General features: G+C 45.0%; 1 long non-coding RNA gene across 1 annotated transcript in view; it reads left to right on the forward strand.

Moving 5' to 3' along the window:
• The first annotated feature begins 12,038 nt into the window (after positions 1-12,038).
• The window catches only part of LOC138472195 (uncharacterized), a 243,487-nt gene continuing 235,698 nt past the window's right edge, over positions 12,039-19,827 (forward strand). The window contains exon 1 of the long non-coding RNA XR_011268571.1: positions 12,039-12,171. This is a non-coding gene — a long non-coding RNA (uncharacterized lncRNA). The remainder of the gene's footprint in view (positions 12,172-19,827) is intronic.

The following is a 19,827-nucleotide window of genomic DNA, read 5'->3' on the forward strand; positions in this document are numbered from 1 at the left end:
TTCCCCCAGAGTCGAGTTCTTTTTTGGAAACAAAACGTTTTCGGGAGAGGAAGATGATGACGACGACGATTTGTGATGTCATTTTTTACTCTTTTATGAGAAGAGGACGATGAGTGTCATGAACTGGACCTCTAACGTCTTCGGTGTTTAGGACGCTTTCTAATGGGAGAAACATCTCTTGATTCGGAGGATCATTTTCTTTTAGATGGGGTAATGGATTGGGATTTGGGTGAGGACTTACCTTCATCGAGTTTCGCCTTCCTTTCCTGCAAGGCATTGACCGTCATGGATTGACATGAGCCACAGTCGTCAACTTTGTGACCCGACCCTAAGCACCAGAGACAGACGCAGTGAGGGTCTGTGATAGACATCTTGACTTCAGAGTCTGAACACCGCCTGAAGCCTGTCTTTAGTGTCGAGGACATATTCGAAGAATAAGAAATAAACATAATCGAAATTCTCAGAGGCGGGTAGCTCCGAAGCACACAGCCATGCAGAAAAAACAGAACTACGGTAACGGTTAGTGCGTGTGCTTCATATACCAGCGGTCAATGTCACGAGGGACGCTACAGAGGCCATTGAGGACCAGACTTGACGCTACACGACGCTCAACCCTATAAAAAAACATGTCTGAAGCAAGCTGCAAGCTGACTTGAATATCAAAGATGAGGAATACGTGGGAAGACACAATCCTTATAAAGATGAATATGGTGAACATCACCTATTGTGGTTGGGCTCCCGTTTGTTTGAAAGGATGCATCACTTTTATTGGAGGACGGAACCCTTCCCCTCATCCCAAACTCTGCAAATACTCAGTTTCTACCATGAATATTTATAACCATTTGGAATCATGTGAAATCATAAGGAAGATGCCCAGATGAAGACAGAGGAAAGACGTACAGCTGCTGGACCTCTAAAGACCCTAAAAGATCTTCTGAAGGTGAAACTTTGCCCAGTACTTCAGGGAATTGGTTTGCAATGCTCCAGATGGGAAAAGGGCCAATGCTTGCTCAACTCCCGTATCTGCGTGGACTAGCACTGATATAGAGCCCCAACCATGTCTTGCCTGTCCAGAGAACAGAGATAATGGCAACTGCCTCAGCCAGAGAGCTGCAGCTTCAGAAGCTGGCAAAGGCTGCATACATCCTGTGCCCCCCTTGTGGCCTATGTTCCAGCAAGTGTTTCCATACTGGCTCTCCATCACTTGAGCCCATCCGCACACTACCAAACAATCTGCCCTCTACCCCAGTCTTGCTGCGCTATCCATTGTGGCTCCTCTGCAGTACTGAACTCAGGAGTCTAAACCTGCAGAGTCACCAAAACCATAAAACCAGCAGATACTGTCAGTGAATTTGTCTGAAGTTCCTGAGCATAGGAAGAATAGCATTTAAAAGCTCTGTCAGGAAGAAGCCATAGATCTGCAAATGCAAAGTACCTGAGCATTTGATAGATGGACCTGAGGAAAGCTGTACTTGATCAATTGATCCTCACAGGAGGACAGTGAAAAATAAGAAATATGCAGTAGCTGGGAATCCTAGCCAAGTGTGGTGCCATAGGCCCAACTTCAACCAACTTGCCAACTTCAGCATCAGGACCATCTTCTGTTCAGCCAATGCGCTATTACGTGGCCGTCTATCTGTAAACAAAGGAAGCACTGATTGATCTTGAGAGGACAGTGGCCAGTGGTTCCCCATTGAACCTTGTAGGGTTTGTACGAAGCCTGGTTAGACCCAGTGACCCCATAGTTGACACTGACCATTGAAGTTTGTGAACATACTCTTCCTTCTAAAGACTCTAAACTTTCAATAAATCATGCTGCCTTTCACTGGACACATTGAAATCACTTAAATATAAACAGTATAAGTATTTAAAACAAACTTCTGTCAGACCATGCTTTCTTTCAAAGTTTGTAACACCCTGTCCCCACAACACCCCATACTTGAGAGTTTGACCTAGGTTCCCCAACCACATCTAAAAGCATGCAGTGTTTCATAACTTATATTTTGTATTTAGAAAACGATGCACATTATGTAACATTTTGATTTTTTTGGGAAGTTTATCATCCTGAAAAGGACAACGTCAGAGGAGTATGATCCCTAGATTATGCTGAATACAAAACATTTCCTGGCCTGGTCTCTGATTAGACATATTTAATTTATTAGTAACAGCCTGAATTGAATGCGTTTCTGATCACCATACCTATACAGCTGTACAGCCCATCTCCTTCATAGCCGTCAGGACATTTGCAGAAATAGGATCCACGCGTGTTTACGCAGGTGGCTTGTGGCAGGCACTTCAGAGGCATTCCCTGTTCACATTCGCTTATGTCTGCCAGAGAAAGTGGAAACACAAAAAGCAGAGTTAAAGACACATCTTGGTAGATACAACAAAATATTGAAACAAAATAAAGACAAATTACTTTGCAATTCTAGAAAGGATTTGCATGTTCTGCCTTTAAATGGATACATGTCGAGCTCTGTTCACTCCATTAGGAAAAGGTTTGTGGCCAAAAGACGTAGCCTACAATGTCTTTCTTTGAAATTAACAAGTTTTACTTACTTTAGGAAGTTGTAACAATGCATCACCAAACTTTCTACATCATGATTACTCACAGTGGATGGACGACTGTAAACCTTGTAACAAATTCTGATGTTGGACTCGTGCTCACCATGTAAACCCATTCTTACTTTCTATTGTTTAAAAGTTACAAGCTCGAAGATAAATAAAGAAATTTGAAATTTGGAGCTGGATCATAAATCTAGAGAAGCGAGCAAAGTTCCGCTCATCACTGATACTAGGTGTCAGTGAAAACAAGCTGCATGTTCAAGCCGACGTTGTTCCTCACGCCATCATCGCAATCAATTTTTAAGACTACGGTTGAATGTGCTAAAGACGAAAGAGATGATGGGGCTGAGACGAGAAAAGGACGTAAAAGACAATCTATGTCGATTCTGTAAAGACACTATTGAATCTACACAACATCTATTACTTGAATGCTCAGAGGCCACTAATCAGAGATCTTTACATCTTGGAAAATTTGCACCAATGAATGGTGCTATGGACGAATGGTGGAGAAGGGTTATTTCTGGGAACAATACAAAAATAATACAAAAATAACATTACATGGACATGATACTAGGATTTTTGGCTGAGCAAAAATAAATAATACATATCTTAAAGAAATTATGTGATGGCTCCGACCACATGATTGTTTAAAGAGGTCTATTTTAAGCAATGTTAACCATTAATTTTTGGAATGGCAATTGTTCACAAATTAATCTGGAAAGAATCACTTCGCAGATGATTCTTGATGTCAGTCAATGAATGTCACACATGTTTCTTAGTTTTTTGTCTTTTTGTCCCTTCTTTGTTCTTTCTGGCTTGTTCGATTGACAAAGTGTAATGTACGAAGAGAGAGGGATGTTTGGTAACAAAAGTTTGTATAAACTAAATGTTTCATTAAAAAAAAATTCTAAAAAAGTTACAAGCTCGAAGATAATTACAGCATGATAAGCCTGCTTTTCCTGATTCAGACTGCAAAGCAGGCCTGAGGTTGGTGCGTTTCACGTTGAAGCAGAGAGGGTACAGGAGTTTTAGCGCCAGATTTCGAAATAAATGTTTTGCATAATCCACACAGGTTACCTGAATTGCAGATGCCACATTCAGATGCCCTTTTTCTCCACCTGGAGTAGATCAAGAAGAATCAAGGGAATCTCAAATTCTCAAGTTCCATGCGTTTTAAAATGTGAGGAAAATTGCAATGCTTGACAGGACCATTTACAACCCATTAGTGCACTTGTATTGAACCACTGTGTGCCACTTACATTACAGGGTCTGCGGTAGCGGCCCTGTAGTTATGGTTAAGTTGCTCATAGAAAGAGCACTTTTTGGGTGACTTAGAACTTTGTCCCAGCTGCCCCCGCGGACGAATCATCACCAAACTTTGCAGAAAGGTTATATGGCCCCCTCAGAGTGATTCTGTGAAGTTTGGTGCAGTTTCCTCCAAGGGGGGGCAAAATGTGTGGCAATATAGACGCAATGGAAAAAAAAATGTTGCACACGCTTGCAGCCCTAAACACCTACAACCCAAACTGCTGGACAGATTTTTACCAAATTTGCACCAGGAGCGGCAGCTTGGTCCTGAAAGCATGCCTTTGTGCGTTGGTGTCGATACGTCCAGCAGATTTGTTTTAAATGGCCACAAAGTAGGTACAAATAAATTAGTGATATCTGGGTCCGGTCCATGGACTAATTTCCTGATTCAGAGTCTGCGGAAGCCTCTGGCCAATCAGAGAGCAGCATGATGTTCACGGACATCATATGTGCTTGCTGGTTGGTCAATTAAAAACGTGAGGTATGTCAATACGTTCCAAATGGACTCCAAGTTGGATTCGCGAACAGTTCCCGTAGTACACGGACATTGCAGTGGAAACATATTAAAAACACATTTCACATGTCAAACTAATGAAACTATCTCTGGGGAGGTGAGAGATGATAAGGATGGGAGGGGATATGGCCATAAAAAGCCAAAAATCGGGTATTTTTCCTCTACGAAGTCTGCAAACACATCAGATGTTTGAGGGCATTCCTGTGATGTTTGCAAACATCTCAGATATTCGCGGACATCCATGCATATTTCTCCATTACAGGGTCGTTGGAAAACAGTTTTTGGATGACTTATAACTTTGGCGTCACTCAATGATACTCCATGAAATGTTGCAATATGATTTTAGACCTGACCCTGAAGGATTCTGCAAAGCTTGGTGTCAGTTTCACCAATAGTGGGTACAATTATAGGGGGGTTTCCTAAAATATTTGAAAGGCTTATACATTTGGTGCCCTTTGATGAATGTGCACACATGTTTGCAGATTTATTTTAGACCCAGATCTGAATGTTTTTGCAAAGTTTGGAGCGATTCTGTCAAGAGGGGGCAAAATTAGAGGGGGTCTCAAAATGTTTAGATGGCTTATAACTTTGTTGCTGTTGGACGAATCTGCACAAAGGTTTTCAGAAACATAATAGATCCAACCTTGTATGTTTGTGCAACGTCTGAATGGATTTTGTCAAGTGGGTGCCTGCGGGCTAAATTGTATGTCTAATTTTTGTACTTGGGACAGATTTACAGCAAACTCGTGCAAGGAGCGTTGGCAAGGGCCCGAAAGCATGGTTTTGCAAATGTGTCTGTGTTTTATTTTTTGAAGTGTCAAAATGTAGGTACAAAAAATAATGGTATACCTTTGGTGACTGAGGTATAGCCTGTGGCCATTGGCAGTGGTCAGATTATCCGGGTCATGGCCTTTGGCCATGACTTGGACAATCTGACTACTGGCCATGACCACAAGGGACCAGCAATGGGGTTAAAGTGGGCATGGCCACCAGGGACCAGCAATGTGGTAACAGTTTTCAAAATCTAGGTTTGACTGGGAACATACATTCTGCTGGTGGCTACAGTCTGAAGTGCTGGATAGGATAGCAGCAAACATTTGCGAGGAGCATCAGCAAGGACCTCAAAGCATGGTTTTGCAAATCTGTCCTGTGTTTTATTTTTTCTGAAGTGTCGGCAAGGACAAATGTGTACTCTGATTTGCCTATTGGGGAATGCAGCATGGCCGAAGCCCATGGCCCATGCATTGTGGAGACTGGCCATGGCTGCAAGCCATGAGCACTGGCAATTGGTCACCTTATGAGGTTATAGTGGAAAGTGATCTAGGATACATGGTAGGTGCAGTGGATAACGGGTTATTTGGTGGTTTAGCCTCATGCCCTATGCAATTCAACCATGACTTGCATCCCGAGCATGCGCTGCTGATAACGACACACATCAGTATGCGTTGCAAAAAATATGTTTCTTAAAGGAAGTTCACACTTCTTTCATGTATGTTAAACAAGGAATTATTAATAACTTATATACAGTGATGTAACATCATGAATCATTTTCAGTCATAAAAACCTATGAAATTCACTGTAAAAACATTGTTAAAGGGACGTTATGGTTAAGTTGCACTAATAAAAGCCTATGAAATTCAGTGAAAAAACATTGTTAAAGGGCCATTATGGTTACAAGTAAAACCGAAACCCCCCAAAATTCCCCAGTTATGGTAAGCTAAGCAACCATAACTTGTGTCACCACTATACACTGCTAAGACTAACACCCAGGACATCAAAGATGACATCACAAATGTCATGCTGCAGCCTTTGCCTATGTGTATGTATGATAGGGTTCCTGTATTAACAACAACAGTCCAATATAATGTTTTGTTTACATTTTTAGGTTCTTTAATAGATTAAGTAGTTCATGATAGGTCTCCCGATCACCCCTGACATCGTTTACCAATAATATAAGCACACACCCTTGTACGTATGGGCTTTTCATCAAAATGTATTTCATATGTGATGTCATCAGTGATGTCATCACGGACATTTGTAATTTAATCTTTGATGTCCTGGGTGTTAGTCTTAGCAGTGCACAGTGGTGGCACAAGCTATGGTTGCTTAGCTTACCATAACTGGCAAATTTCTGGGGTTTTTCAGTTTTACTTGTAACCATAACGTCCCTTTAACAATGTTTTTTCACTGAATTTCATAGGTTTTTATTAGTGCAACTTAAACATAATGTCCCTTTAACAACATTTTTTCACTGAATGTATATTTTCGTTCATTTTTAGCATTTCATAATAAAAGGCCCTTTAAAGGTCCTGCACTTTGAAAAGTGGTCCCAATACTCATGTGAATTCTGGGAACCTGTCATACATTAGTGATATGAGTGCAACAAATGCATGCAGTGGTGTTGTCCAACATAATTTGCGCTGCAGCACATTTCCCTGAAAATGCGCAAGTTATCATTTCGGAATGGGTAAACTGTGCATGTCCAGAACATGCAGTATCTAAAGAAGCAATTCCTCTATGCTATTTTGAGATGCTCTATTGAGAATTGGTTGGGTTTTATTTATAAAAATGTATTTTCAATTCTAGGGTATAATCTCTCCACGGTGCTACAAATATCCAAAATTCTCCTTTTTTATAAACAACAACAGGAAGTTACAGAAATCCTAGCACTCTGCTTATAAAGTACTTGCATGTGGTCCGCAGAGATCCCTGTATTGCATGATGACCCTAATGGTGCATTCAGTTATTAATGCAAGCTTGATCAGTGTGCCTCTGCATGTGTGTTTTTTTCGGTGTGTCAGTGCAAGTGGCCAGGTCTGTGAATAGCCTTTAATAAGTAAGTCTAGTGTGCAGCCCTACAGAAATGTATTGTACTACCCACCTTACAGGAATACACTCCGAACAAAAATTAGGAAACAATGGAAACACAGAATCGTCCTATCCCCTACTGTTTCCACATCCACAACTCCTCAGACGTGTACGGGTCCGTGTGTGACGAATCAACTTCTGGGGTACCAGTGGTCCAGGGAAGAAAATTGGTTTCTGAACCATCAATCAACCCCACACCTCTAGTACACCAGAAGGGATACAAACAGATTGGAATACAAATAAATTATAAGCCCTCCTTGTTCAATTTTGGTAACGTGGACGGAACAGCAGGCCGTGGATCGTTGGCTAGTTGCAGCACAGCAAAAATGCAATTACTACCCCATGATAAAAGGGACTGTCCAGTTAAGGATGTATAAAAATATCTACTTTATTATTACTATAACAGACAGTTCCAGCACTACAAAATACAACCCACACTGTAAATGAACACAGAGGACAGACAGTTTCATGAAGGATAGGGATGCACTCTGGATACTGACAGGAGGGTAGTTGGTAAAGTAATCAGTCTTACAGTTCAAGGTTATTCAGTTCCAGCAACAAGGGGGCAAAGGGTCGTAACTGTCTCTAGGGGTCTTTGGAGAAGCACCAGGGGGGCAGAACCACAATGTTCCTGGTGCTGAAGAGGTTCTTGGGGCTCGACAGCATTGAGGCGGTTCCAGGGTGCTTTGCAGCCCTTGAGACCGAGTTAGTGGCGGGGGAGAGCTGCGGGTACCAGGTAGCAGGTAGTTCGGCAAGCGAGGCTGGACAGACGTCTGCAGGCTGTCCGCCGTGGCAGCTCGGGGCTAAGAATCGTGGTCTCTGTGCTGGTTGGCGGTCAAGGCGTCTCAAACGGCTCTGGTGACTGTGGCGTGACAACAGTCAGCGGTGCAGCCGGATGCAGTTCCAGGAATCAACTGTCTCAAAAATTTCCTTAAAAGATGGACGCTGGATAATGCTTGTGTGGCACTCCTCCTAGCTTCTTCGCAGGGCACGTGTCCTTCCAAGGCAGATGGCCAAAAGCTCAGGAGATTGTTTGCATGCAACAGCCTTGTCCTTAGTTCAGATACTCTCTGGAACTTCCCACCTAGGATGTTTGCTGGCAGAAGCTAGCAGGGCACGCTGTATGCTGGCTGGGTTCTGGAGCTGCTGGATGGATCGTCTGAGTCCGGTATCTCCCTCTGTTCCCTGGGAGATGTTTAGGGGAGGGATAGTTCTTCCCTCTTGGAACTCCTGGCCTTCCTTCCCTGGCAGAAGATGTAAGGTAGACTGTACCTTCAGCTCAAGTCCAAATGAGTCCTTCTTTGCTCCTTTCAAAGTCTTCAGATGATCTGCTGAGTGAGAGGTTCATCCCTTTTTTAAAGCCAAATGGGTCCCAGAGATTGGTGCAGGCTAAGCCTACCTTAATGAACCAATCCTGAGTCCCCACCAACAATCTTCTGTTATGTATGACGTCAGGATCAGAGTGCTCTGCAACAGGACAGACGGGGGTGATGACATATACCTACGTCCCACTCATCTCCCTGTCTGTTGTAGATCAAAGTGTCTCTCTGGTTAACTGAGCCCTCTGTGACTCTTGATTAAAGCGCAAGTTTCCCCTTGAAGTATGTGCTGGGAGCAGACTTCCTGTCTCTTCCAAATCACATCCGTCGTCCCTCTGAAAGGGGTCTGCTCTGCAAGGACACCTGCGGTAACTGCTGGACCCAGACAGGCCATTCACTGCCTTTCATACAGAGAGGTGGGAACTAGCTCCAAGTTGAAACATTGTATACCAAAGGGGTGTTGGCCCCGCCTTTCCTGTTGTCTATTCCAGCAACCAAGCACCTTCAGGCTTGTGTCAATTTTCTTGTTAGTCTGCACTGCCACTAGCTGGAGTATTCAAAAGTAATGCAGATCCAGGGAGCCTTTGATATTTAAATTAGGCTGCTCATGGCTGGAGGAAGGTGTGCCTTTCCCCTTCTTTAGATGCTTTGATGTACCCAAGGCTATAACATGACAGCTGAATATGACAGGGGACGACGGCGCCTGAAGGCTGTGCCTTCCCGGAGTACATGTGACTATGCGTTTTGTGCAGGAAGTAGATGGACTGTGTGCAGAATGGCCTCACGCAGTCCTCTGAGGTTGATCTCCCATCATTCATTCTCATTATTAAAAAATAAAAAAGCCCAGGCGAGCGTACTCTCTGCGTGCATATGCTCGAATTCCTCAGATGCCCTCCAGCCTCAACATGTAAACCACCACCATACTGAGGGTCTGGTTCGTCATTAATGGAGAAAGTACCAGCTGAGGCCATCTGCATTTCCATGCTGGGAGCCCGTCTTGTGCTGAATGTCCATATCAAATCCCTGTATGCATATGGCTCAACGCAAAAGCTTAGGGCTCTCCCCTTGCATGGCCATTCACCATCGCAGAGGCCTGTGGTCTGTCTGGATCATAAAGTGAGATCCAAAGATGTAGGGTTGCAGCTTTTTTACAGACCACACAACCACATAGGCCTCATTTTCTATGACAGCCCAGTTCCTTTGCCTTTTTGGCAACTGCCTGCTAATGTAGGCGACAGGTTGCTCTACATCTTCAGAGTTCAGCTGTGCTAGCACTGCTCCAATCCCAAAATCACAAGTGTCTGCCTGGATAATGAATTCCTGACCATAGTCTGTCACTTTCAGAACTGGGGCCTTGCACAATCCATCCTTTAAATCCTGAAAAGATGTTTGACAGGTGCGGGTCCAAGTTACCTTCTTTGGCATCTTTTTCTCCATAATGGTCCGATTGGGACAATACCGACCACACAGACGCAGGTGAGAGCCTTTCTAGGTCTCACCGGGTACTACCGGTCGTTCATCAGAAGGTATGGGGGCATTTGAACGTCTCAACAAGCCCATTGGTTTGTGGATGGAAGGAGGTAGAGAACCGGTAGGTGACTCCACACTCTTCCCACATAGCCTTCATATATGCTGATATGAAGTTTGATCCCCTGTCAGAAACAACTTCCTTGGGGAATCAAACATAGTAGAATATCCCAATCAGAGCCTTCACAACCACAGGGGTTTTGATGACAGCCTCAGGGTATCTTGTGGCATGGCCCACCACCACCAAGATATATCAGTTCCCTGAGCTGGTTTGAGGATTCAAAGGACCCACAATAGCCATGCTTATTCTCTTGAAGCGCCACCCTAGGGGCTTTTGTGGCGCCACCTGACGTGCCAGAAGCTTGACAAGTCGGGCAGGACCAGACAAATTCCATAACTTTTATGCCAAACTGCGACCAGTAAAAGTGCGCAGACAACCGGTCTCATGTCTTAGTCACTCTCAACTGACCCGCTAAGGGAATTTGGAGAGCCAAATCCAAAAGGAACTTTCTGTGGCATTGAGGAACCACCAACCTTCTGGTGTCCTCACCCTCAGAATCATTTGGCTCACTGTACAGGAGTCCATCCTCCCAATACACTTTGAACAGTCCGGGGACCGCACCCTTGGCCTGCTCCTGCGCCTGCTTCCACAGACCCACCAGAGTGGGACACTCTTTCTGGGCTGTGTAATAGTCAGTCTGATCTGGGCGCCCAGCAGATGCAAACTCATCCAGCTTGGGCAGACCCTTCAGATCTGCACCCACCTGGTCCTCCACCTCAGGTTCATGCGCTGCCCCGGGCAACTCTGAAGTCACTAGGTCCCCTGCTACCAAAGTAGGATCCTCCATGGCTACTAGCCCCTCTCCCGCAGGAGTAGGTGACACAGTAATCGGTGGAACTGGACTAGGGGCTACCAGCCATGCCGGTCCTTCCAGCAAGCCCCCTAGAAGCACTCCAGGTTCTACGGCTTTCAGAGCGTTCAATCTGGCATTCTCTTTGGCCTGCAATCGTGTAACCGCCGCGACTATTTCGGGATCAGGAAGATGATGTACAAGTTACCCAACTTGCCACAATGAGTCTCAACGTGCCAAATGGTCTCTGGTAGGTGTTGAAACTTCCATATTCTGCAACCCCTTTCTTCCATGGTCTTACCAACCCTTGGCCCCAGGATACTTAATGTTGCTAGCTGGTTTAATCGTAAGAACATAATTAATCTTCTCAAAGCAGGGGCCAGGGATTTCATCAAATATTTCTGGGGACTGAAGTGGGTAATTTATCATTCTACGAAGTCATTGTATGCTTTCACACCAGCAGAATATGATTCTGTCCCCAGTCCGGTTTTTAGTTTTGGCTATTAGGTGGCGCTGAAGGCGCTTCCTATAAAGACAAAACTATTGTTAATAAAATAATAGCTTTAACATGTGAACTTTAAACAGGGGCTTTGGATGCAGGTTTGTTGTAATGCTTTTCAATGCAGGTTGGCATATGAGGATGGATACATGGTAGTTTGACTATGTGTCCCACCGATTTAACGCCCATCGCTAAGTGAAATGGATGGGATGTTCCGCCCGTTCCCACCCAGCTCCTCCCACAACATGCCTCTTTTTTACTCTTTGGCTGAATTTCTACTGTGAAGTGGATTTGTCGTCCATTTTTACTTCCAAAATGGCGACTGCCATGTTTTAATGTTATAAAAAAGTTATTTCAGTTTATTGATGCTTTTAAAAAATATTTACTGCATCTTTTCAGTTATGTTACATATTTTAATGTATTTGGTTTTCAATTAGAATAAAACAAGAATTTACTGTTAAAGGTACGTGTTTGGTAAAATGGCTTTCAAATTGTCCATGGACTTGCTTGTGGCAGTTTGTGTCTAGTGTTTTCTGCTGTAGTACCTGATTGGATCTCCAGTTAGTGATGTCAGTATGATGTATGATCTGATCTCCAATCTGTGTTTGTTTTCCCCCAGGCAGCCCTTTTATTTCAGCATTATTAGTACACCTGGCTTATTTGAATACCTCGGCATACTTCTTCTTTTTTTTGTTGCAGTTAAGAGATTGGAAGAGAGAGGTAAGGAAGTTTGTTTCTTTAACGTTCTAACGCTACTAAAAGAAACTTTGTGTTCCATGCAGGTTGTTGGCTGCTCCAGTTCTCCTCCCTCCACATCACCCTCAACTGCCACCACCATTTGCCATGTTTGACAGGCTGTGGGAGTACGTTGCTCTAAAGCCCCTATCCTTTGCCAGTGGCTGTTTTCAGAGCAAGGTCCCTGTTACCTGAATGGATACTTTATGAAGGCAGGTTAATGTCCAGAACATGGCTAGCTTTTGTTTGAGAGCGTGGACTCACCGGTTGCTCCACATGTGGTTACGTGTGTCAGGAAGGAATATTTTTATATAGGTTGTTTTTACACATGTGCCCGTGGTTTTACTTTGGGTGGGATGCCACCCTGCCCGCAGTCTGTAGAAAATGTGTATTTCTTTAGACAGTGTCATTCCACTCGTCAAGCAAGGGCTGCATTTCAGCTGGATGCTGCTGGCACAAAGCGACGAAGGGAAGTTGGTGACAAACTTGGTGGCACTTTGAAATCGCTGTGCCGTTTAAACAAAGAAGATGGGTCTCAGAGAGGGGCAGCTCTGACTGGAATGTGCAACTGCAGGTTTCTGTTGCTGATGAGTTTGCGATGCAAGGGCAGCTGAATGGCCCAATTCTGCATCACGGGATAGTGTTATACTGTAGCTTTGATGACTGAAAGGCTCACCACCACAGAGAGAAAGTATGAGATGCAAGAATGCTCGCTGTTGCATTCTGTACATCCTGCTGTTTTAAACACAGTTCTTGGTGTCTGCCGTGGGAGGCGCTGTGCTTGTTTACTGTACAGCATGTGACATGTGCAAGTGTCACTCTTAATAGGAATTGGCAAAGCCAAGAGTTTAGGCTTCTGCATAGGCATGGGGAAAGTCATTTGTCAGGCATGGCTATAATGCTACAAGCTGGCTTTAAGAAGGCAATATCTGGAAGCTGGGCATAGGATGTCAGTCCTTGGCAAATGACTAACTCCTATTAACTTTGACACTAACACTTGACACAAAACCTATAGTTTCTCGAACCTGCTATGTGAGACAAATCCCTTGTTTCCCCTGATGGAGTCATAAGCAAACCATCCCCAGATTACGCACCCGGGCCAATCTTGTATCAAGCTGGTGAGGAGTAAAGCCTCCACGTTTTGAGTTATTTGTAGTTCATTACAGTTTATTCGTTTTAGATTTACACATGTTATTAAGTGTGTACAGTCACAAAGAGATCCACGCCAGGAAGGAAACAAGCACGTGTTGAAGAATGTTAAGCAACGCATGCCCACCTTAAAGCATTTACTAGTTAAACGGCTATATTTTAATTAGTGAGAGGTGAAACTCGGGTGACGTTTATGAGACACCAGGGACGTCATTTCACCAAAATGTCAGGGGTAGCGGAAGTGACATCACACGACCCTTGACCCCCTGATGACCTCACAAGAAGTGATGTCATTTGACCCCACCCCGAAGTGATATCGCGGGAAGCATGGACCACGACCTTTCACCCATTGACAAAACAGGAAGTGGCATCACATAGCATTGTACACTACGATAAATATGGTTATGATATCACTATGATGTGATTTACATTTCATACAAGAATGGATCGCCATATGTATCGTTAAGATCAGTGTGTATAGGCCCCTATTACCAAATTACTGTGAATGCAAGCAGACGTACGTGCCCAAATGATTATGATTTGTCATTATATAGCACTTATGCTTAAGCGCTTTATAGAGAAACAATATACACCCAATATCACCCAACCTGTGTTGGTACTCATTTATCGACCTCAGAAGGATGAAAGGCTGAGTTGAGGCATTTAAGAACAGACTAAATCAGTGACTCACCCCCTGGAGTGTGCATGAAATAAACCTTTAATGAGTCTAGAAAATATTGTATAGAATTCCAGAAAGACACATTATTTGGTATTCCTATTCTTTCTTATTTAGGGTCAGTGCTGAAAGTGTTAGACTTGTGACACTCCTGTTCTTATTTTTTCTTCTTTTTTTAAGGGGCCTGAACAAGAAAGCCAGCCACTCCCGAAGTAAAGAGCCACATGGTGCTGGCCACAGCTCAGGAGCTTGCATTACAAGAAAAAAAAAACGTTTTTTTTTTTAGTTTTTTTTAGAGGTCGCAAGGGAGACCACAGGGGTCGCAGTTGCGACCTCTGGCGACCCCTAAATGACATCCCTGCGAGACACTGCACATCATTCAATGATGCAGACTTAAGTGTTATAGGCACACAAATGAGCATCGCACAGGATGTGTTCCTGTGTGTAATTACTAGGGATAGCAAGTGGGCTCTGTGTGTTAAAAGCACATAATCATGGATCCTGCCCATGCCGATCAGCCACCGCTAACTATTGTGAGATGCTCTTGGTCTCACCCTGTACTGTTGTTTCCCCACACAAATGATCGTGCCAGAGCCTTTTTTTATTACTTTAAATGACAACTTGGTCCACACGGAGGCATATTGGTCATGGGTGGAGAGGCCATTTGTCAGCTTCCCTACCCCTGGAACGACGTTATGGCAGCAGCAATGTAGCTGTTGATCGGGGATGTGGCTCCCTTCCTCCTGCCATGCCCCCTAGTGTCATCGCTAAAGCAATGACGACTGAAAGAGACACTGGGCCTCATTATAAGTTTGTTGGTCCGGTAACAACGGTACCGGTAAGCTTGCCAGTACCGTTGTTACCGGACCGGTAAACTATGAATTCTGCTTGCGGGTGCCTTGCCGCCCGCCAGGACTGACCTGGCGGGCGTACTTGCACCCACGAGCAGAGCAAGTCGGATTCACTGGTGCCGGTGCATCCGACCTCCCAATTCCCATTGAGCCTGATGGGTAATTGCCCATTCGCAGGTGCCGGAAAAATCGCAGGTTTGGTGGCAGCCTGCCGGTTTTAACGGAAAGGCTACCGCCAAACTTGTAATGAGGCCCAGTGCCCCTTACATTGTTTGGTTGTGCATCAAACAACATGTAAATGAATGGTCACTTGTGAGATATCCAATTGGTCAAACATACAGTGTGTTAAGCCATCGACACCACAAATTCTTCAATGCAGAATAATAATACCTTATTGGCATTGGGGCGCTCATTTCTTCTGGCAGAACTCTCTCTCAATGGGCTGTCGAGCTCTCTCTGCAGGAGCTGTCTCTCTCTCTCACTCCATGAGCTCTCTCTCTCTCTCTCTCTCTCTCTCTCTCTCTCTCTCTCTCTCTCTCTCTCTCTCTCTCTCTCTCCAGGAGCTGTCTGTCTGTCTCTAACCATGGCCTCTCTCTCTCCCTCCATGAGCTCTATCTCTCTCTTCCCATGCGCGCTCTCTCTCTCCATGCACTGTCACATTCTCTCCATGTACTGTCACTCTCTCATTCGCTCTCTTTCTCTCTCCATGCGCTGTCATTCTCTTTGTGTTTGCACTCTGTGAGCTGTCTCTGTGATTTTTCTCTCTCTGTGCTTTCTCTCGCTGTGCTTTCTCTCTCTCTCTGCGCTCTCTCTATCTCTGTGCATTGTCTGCCTCTCTCTACGCCATCTTTCTATGTGCTGTCTCTCTCTGGGTACGCACTCTCGCTGTCTCGGTCCATACGCAGTCTCTCTCTATGCACTTTCTCTATGCGTGCTCTCTCTCCATACGCTGTCACTCTCTCTCCATGCACCTTCTGTCTCTCTGCACAGTCACTTGCTCCTCTCTCTGTGCCGTGACTCGTGCCTCTTTGTGTGCTGTTTCTCTCGCTCCACCTCTGTGCGATGTCTCGCTCTGTTCGCTGTCTGTCTCTGAGTGCACTCTCGTTCACGCTCTCTCTTTCTCTGTGCGCCGTCTCTTTCTCTGTGTGCCCTCTGAACCTGAAGAAATCTGAACCTGAAGAAATCCCCTCTCATGCACGCTCATTCCACCTTCTCAAAACTCCCCATTCATTTCAGCCTTTACTTTTTTCTCATCCTTTCTCTCACACCCTCGCTTTTTATCTTACCCTTGAACTCTCATCCTTTATTGCTCACGTTTCCTCTTGCCCATTAATGGCACCCTTTCTCAATGGATTCCTCCCTTTCTCTATTCCCCTTCTCATTCTATTGCACAGCTGCATCCCTTCTCACATCCTCACTTGAAACCGTGTGCTCTTTTCCTTGCACCCTGGTGCCTATAAATGCAAAAGGCAAAGAACAGCAGTAAACGCCACAACTGTTGGCTTTGCCAATGCTTGTTTTAATTTGTCTGTAAATTCCTTCTTTAAAATAAGTTCTTCCTTCTACACAGGAGTTCATTCGACACGTTCAAACCGCCCCACACACAATAGTTTATATCTCTCCACCCCCATGGACTCTTCCTTTTTCATAATACACCCCGTTATAGACAATAGGGGGCATGCAGGGTGCTTCATGGCTTTTATGTAGAGGAGATCACATAACATAGCAACGGAAATGGTATTCCAGAGATATATTTGTGGATGTCCTTGAAAGATGGCTTGCAATGGTTTATTAAATGCAGCTACCATAAGTAGTCGTGTCTTTATGGATGACATGTATGTTCTTTTTGGGAGTGACAGCTGAGGTTCTTCCTTACCAGGTAAGCATGGGGTGTGTTACAGTTCAGAGCAGAATATCCACGGTTCAGTGGACAAGCACGCAGAGGCGTTGGTGGAGGGCAGGGGGCGGCTGACGGGGCTATAGCCCCGGGTAATTTGGTTGTAGCCCCGGATAGAAGCTCAGGGGCTACAACCAAAAGTCTAGCTAGCCCCGAGTCCCGGCAGTCCCAACAGCAGCATAGCCCCAGATCTTTGCCAGGCCTAGCAACAGGGTCATCACGAGGAAGGGGGGCAAGAAGGGCAAACTGCCTCGGGCCTCGTGCTTACAGGGGGCCTCACAGCACCCTCTACTAAGTAGAAGGCAGCACAGTCCACCCATGTCCTTTATTTACACGAGGGACTTTGCTGTCTGATCTCTGCCCCTGCAAATATGTTGCTGGGTGTTGCGAATCCGTTTTGCTCTACAACAAACAGCAAAATAATGGGAGACAGCAGGGCTCAGGAGTGAGCTCTGCTGCCTCCCGTTATTCAGCTGACAACGTAGACATGCTGAATGACAAGAGAGGACTCCTCTTCTGTCAGTCAGTGTGTTGTCGTTGTTCAGCGTCAATACGCTGATTGATAGGAGAGGAGTGTGTGTGCTGTGCAGCCCCACCCGTAAATGTAGCCGCCCTGCGGGCCACTTCATTAAGGCATGGGTTCATGACATCAGAGGTGCACGTAGGCTAAAATGTAAGGGGGGGGCGCTAATGGAAGAGGCCTTTCAGGGAGGGGCAAGCTTACTTGTGTGGGGGCATCTAACATCTTTCCATATTCGAATGAGACTATTCTGGTGAAGCTTCAATGTTACAAGCAGCTAACTCTCACCGTCATTTCTGAAACATCAGATTAAGGACTGCTGTGAGAATGAGATGTCTCATGTCACCACTTCCCTTCTAATCACTCCCCTGGCATGCAAGTGCTAACCCCACATCATGATTTCAATTACCTAAAAATGTATGCATGTGAATGCAGGTGCTAACAGTGAAATGTTTTATGTTAGTAATTGCAGGGCCTTTGTTAACAGCGAAGCCCAGGCACCATTTAACATTTGTATCCTGTTCCATCTGGCCACGGCTCTGTTGGTCAGCCTGGCAGGGGCTGGATGACAGTTTTGAAAGCGGATAGTGAGTTTGCTTGTTTGTTTGTTTATTGATTTTGTTTGGCGCGCCGTACCCAAAGGTAGCTGGGCGCAACTGAGAAAAGAAAGGCATGAATACTTAAAAGCTTAGATACACGGTAAGGCAAAATATAAGTATGATACATTACAGCTTGACACGTCAGATAAAGAATATACATATATACAATAAGATTAGGTAGGATCTGTGGATGAGAGTTGGGGCATGGTTAATCTTGGGGGTCATTAAAGCGTAGCCTTTAGTGGGACCAGTAAACCGATTGCGCTGTCAGTCTCCACACTGAGGGATGGCATCTGAGCCTTTCAGCTTTTACAGTTGAAATGGGCCCCTAGGCAGCTTCCCCAATGTCCCCCATGTTGGCAGACTTAAACTACTGATAATCTGCAGCTTTCAACCACCTTGCTGCATTATTTTGACTTAATTATTAATGTAAGCACTCCACGTGTGCCTTGGCCTATTTTCACAATCAGCAAGGCAAGGGGGGCCCCCAAACATAAAAAAATGGCCCCCCAACAGCCCTGACACATCCTCAGCCAGCCATGCTCCCATTTCCCTCCCAATTCCCTGAACCCATCTAGAAAGCTGAATAGCTATTGCATGGTTCTAGCTCAAAGTTTTATTTTTAATTTTTTACATTTATAAAGCACACAAAGCAGCCCTTGGGCATCGTGGCGCTGTTGCATGAAGGCTTGCTTGGTTACAAATGAATGACAGCCTGCCTGTGGTTCGTGGGTTACAGAGAACCTAATAAAACAGAAGAGATAGGCAGAGAACAGATAACGGTACAAAGTATACTGTTACAGAGGATAGGGAGAATCTACAGTTCAGAGGGTTACAGGTGAACTTGCTACAACTATTACCTTCAAGAAGACAGTGGTGGTGAAGGGGATCGCCTATGGGTGATGTGTGGGCTAGTTGAAGAGCCTTGTTTTAAGGGCTTTGCTGAAGGTAAGGTGTGAGGTCTCATTCCATAGGGTAGTTGGGAGGGCATTTCATTGTCTTGGAGCTATGAATGGGAAGCTGGCACCGCCAGCTTTGGCCCATTTGATGTAGTGGATGTCCAGTAGGTTGGAATAGTGTGATCTAGTAGGCCTGGAGGAGCCGGCTTTGACAAGTTTCTCTGAGAGATAGGAGGGGCTGTGAAGGCAAGGCATTTGTGGGTGATGGCTGGGGTCTTAAAGACGATGCGTTCTTTGATCGGGAGCCAGTGTTCAGCACGCCTAGCATTGGAGATGTGCTCACTTTTTGGTATGTTGAGTGCTGCTCTGAGTGCGTTATTTTGAATTATTTTGAGTCTGTTTACATTTTTTGCTGCGGTGCCGGCATAGAGTACTTTGCAGTAGTCTAGTTTAGCCCCTATAGTAGCTCTGGATATTGAGAGAACGTTTTGGGTACATATGTATGGTTTGACTGCATTATCAGCTTAGTAGTGTATGAGGCTGAGGAGGCAACGGTGCTAACTTGGCGAGACATGGAGAGAGTGTAGTCCAGGTACACCCTCAGTGTTTTTACAGAAGTTGAGACCAGCATCTGTGTGTTGTCAATGGTGAAGAAGCTGTATTGCTTATCAAGTTTGTTGAGAGTTTCCTTGGGGCCGACTAAAAGGATTAACATTTTTTCCCCATTTAGGCAAAGCCCGTCGGCTGCCATTCAGGCTTGGATGCTGGTGTAGGTATTGTGAAGTGTTTTGGCATCCCTTTCATAAGAGCCCGAGACGGTGAGGAGGACTTGTGTGTCATCGGCATAGTTTGTGTATGCTATGCCGATTGTGTCCAGTTTGTCAAAGAGAGGTTTAGTAAATATATTGTAGAGGGTGGGAAAGGTGTAGGAACCCTCTGGGATTCTGCAGTGAATGGTGGTATGTGCTGCGCTGGCCTGCTCTGAGAATACCCTCATGGCTCTCCCTTTCCATGTAGTGGCTTCAAGTGTGAACTGAGCTAGGGTGGTGA

Source organism: Ambystoma mexicanum, chromosome 8 (assembly GCF_040938575.1).
Source record: "Ambystoma mexicanum isolate Mex_15411 chromosome 8, UKY_AmexF1_1, whole genome shotgun sequence".
Lineage (NCBI taxonomy): Eukaryota > Metazoa > Chordata > Amphibia > Caudata > Ambystomatidae > Ambystoma > Ambystoma mexicanum.